Genomic DNA, 3,006 nt, shown 5'->3' with positions numbered 1-3,006 from the left:
TCAAACATCCGGCCGTCAGTTTTAACTCACTCCATAGCTTTGCAGTTTGGTGGATGACATCTGGGCCATCCTTCCTCGCGGGACCACTGTGCGTGCGTGGGTTCGGCCGTTCGGGTGAAAAGAGGGGTGTGCTGCAGTAAAAAGGTGGGTGGACTCAGCGAGCGCGAAAGCGACCAATTGTTTCCGTCTTCTAGACGCCAATCGCCTCTCGAGCCCCTCGTCCCCTCCTTCTCTCCACCACGGGCTCCAGCACCACCACTGCGCCGCCGCCTCCTCCCCTTCACTTCTCTCCTCCTCTGCCCCCAGCGCATGGTCGCCGTCGCTCGTCTCTTCCTCTCCCGCGTCCGCTCGGCGGCGGTGGCGGTGACTTGCAGGCAAAGGGCAACAGCGGCGGCGCTTGTTTCGTTGCAGCGCCATGGACCAGCCCCTATAGGAGAGGGAGAGAGAGAAGGAAGGAGAGGAGGGAGAAAGAGAGGAAATAGGAGTTTGAGGTGCGTCGGCTGCCGGGAGGGGGTCATCCGCCGGCGTGCGCCTGTGCCGGCGAGGTCGGGCGAGACCTGGCGGTGGGCGGCGGCTCGATCCGTCGGCTGCCGGGAGGGGGTCATCCGCCGGCGTCCGCCTGTTCGGGCGAGGTCGGGCGAGACCTGGCGGTTGGCGGCGGCTCGATCCTGATTGGATCAGGAGCTGCGAGGAGGTTGGGGCTCAGGCGTGCTGCCTGGGAGGATGCGCTCTGCCTCTTCCTCGCAAAGCAAAAGGAACATGTGCAGTGCGGAGGACGGCTGCTGGGCAACGATACCTGCACCTGGTGCTCTACCCAGCATGGACCGTCAAGTTGCTGGGATTGGTGGTGGGTGTGTCTCCATCTGCTAATACATTGGTCATACCTTGGTATATATGCTTGGCACTATTTGGAGTCAAAATTACGAACGTCCACTGCCGATCTATTTGGTATTTTGGTGCATGTCTTCCCCCGGCCCAGGTAAGAAGGTACTCCAATTTTCATGGTGCAATTTTCTTTGTCTATGACTTTTGGATGCTCCCCATTTATCAGTAATTATAATCAGGGAGTCCCATCATAGATCCACTCTGCAATACCATGAAATATCTTTTATGGACCTTACAGTTGTGTTGGTAAACTAAATTGGGAACTCCCTACAAGTCAGAAGCTAATCTTGTGTTATGTGTTGTCAATGTTCAGTTTCTGTACTGGTTTCTACAGTAATTAGTCATCTTAACTCAGGTGCATTGCAAAGTGTTACGCTTAATATGACGATTTCATTAGTTTTCCATTTTAAATCGCTAAAATGTGCTATTTTATTTTCATCCTTCATATGTACAAGATAGCAGAATTGTGATAAACCTCTTACTAGGCTCTATTAAGATGCAGCAACTACATCAGTTTGTATTTAATACACAAACATGGGTTTTGAGCTTTTGCCCCTACTGTGGCTGCCCTTTCCTTCTTGTACTGCCATGTAGCAGCAACATCAAATTTTATGTCAAGCAACCTACAAAATGATGCAACCATTGGGCTATAAAATGAAGGAATTGTAAATGCATTTTTTTCCCGAAAGAAAAACAATCCCAGCATCAAATGCATTTTTTTTCCAGAACAAATGCCTGAAACATTCTTTCCTGCTTAGGCCTGGCTAGCTCTGACCTGATTAGTGGCTGGCCATACCCTATTCTGTTCACTCAGTTTGACAGCCATAGTCAAGACAATCTTCCCAAGTATGTCGAAGCAGAGCAGTGGCAGTCTGTGTTCAGTGTTCATGTTCAGAAGAAAACGATTCATTGAAAAAATTAAAGAGGATGGTTTTCAGTTCCCAGTCTATTCCTCTCCCTCATTAATCAGTTTTACTTCTCTGTCAACACTGGGGTTTTTGATTCACATAAATATGTGTCTTGAAGTGTTGAATGTGGCTTGTGACTTTTGGGTTCTCCATACAGCCATACTATTTATCTGTGACGTGTGCGCTAGCACTGCTGACAACACCCCTTTGGATCCGTGGCAACTGGCATCCTTGCAAACCTCCTGGTAATCTCCTTCTTTAGTCTCATCTGCTACTACACTCTAGATATTGCTGCTCTTCCTTATCTTCTTAGACTAGAAGAAATAACACTAGAACTTCAGAATATTTCAAGCCCGTGAGGAAAGCATCTTGGTGGTGGCTACAACGATTTCCCCATCATGTCATCCCTCTCTCTATGTGCTTCTCTCCATGGACAGCATCGCCATGGCCAGATCGATCATTAAAGCCCTAGGTGAAATATCTTTCTCTCTTTAATCTTTATTACTCTTTTGTGACAAGCACACTCTTCCTTCATTCAATTTTCTTCAGGATGAGATTATTTACTATTTTTCTCTCGATGCAGTATTTTCCCTTGATTAAGTTCAGAAGATGCCATACGGCGGCAGTAGTTTGCCAAATTAGTAAGTCAATTTAATTCACATGCTTTGGAAATTTTTTGTGCTCATAGATCATGTTGTATGTGTATTTGTGCTCATATATCATGTTGCATGCGCATATCTAATTATTTTCAGTCATTACCATTGATAATCCATTCATTGTAATTTGTAGCCTGATGGATCGATTCATGATTAAAACCATGAAAAAGCGCAGTGTAGTCAGCACACAATGGTGCCATCATCAAGTACTGTTGGTATTTTTTTTTTGAAAAATCATGTTCCTGCTGTCCTATGCCTCCCTTCTTAATTTGTTCCTTACTGGGAGTTTCAGCTACGAATGAAGCACAACAAAGACGACGATAATATGTGTGAGCATCTCCAGAATTTTTTGTGTACCAAGTTATTGAAAACTTGTCATTCTTTAAACCTTGCTGTCGCCTCTTCCTCTGTCCCTGATCTACCTGTCTTGTGCTGTTTTGGCTTTGCAGCGTTCCTGGCAAGTACATAGGTCTGGATTTGGTGGCTTCGGCTCACACATATGGAGCAGGATGGGGTGACAAAGTAGGGTGGGGTGAAGATTCCTGTCCGGCGACTTT

At 46.7% G+C, this 3,006-nt stretch overlaps 1 long non-coding RNA gene across 2 annotated transcripts; it reads left to right on the top strand.

Annotated features, from left to right (window-relative positions):
* The first annotated feature begins 702 nt into the window (after positions 1–702).
* On the top strand, positions 703–2,603 carry LOC119343426. 2 transcript variants are annotated; one of them, XR_005166088.1, is made up of 5 exons: positions 703–979; positions 1,951–2,038; positions 2,135–2,265; positions 2,377–2,434; positions 2,583–2,603. It is a non-coding gene; the product is annotated as an uncharacterized LOC119343426 (long non-coding RNA). The 2 variants fall into 2 exon arrangements; XR_005166089.1 differs by having other exon boundaries at positions 703–987.
* Positions 2,604–3,006: the final 403 nt, after the last annotated feature.

The sequence above is a fragment of the Triticum dicoccoides genome, unplaced genomic scaffold (genome assembly GCF_002162155.2).
Source record: "Triticum dicoccoides isolate Atlit2015 ecotype Zavitan unplaced genomic scaffold, WEW_v2.0 scaffold127127, whole genome shotgun sequence".
In the NCBI taxonomy this organism is placed as follows: Eukaryota; Viridiplantae; Streptophyta; class Magnoliopsida; order Poales; family Poaceae; genus Triticum; species Triticum dicoccoides.
This window is presented reverse-complemented; position numbering and strand designations above follow the sequence as displayed.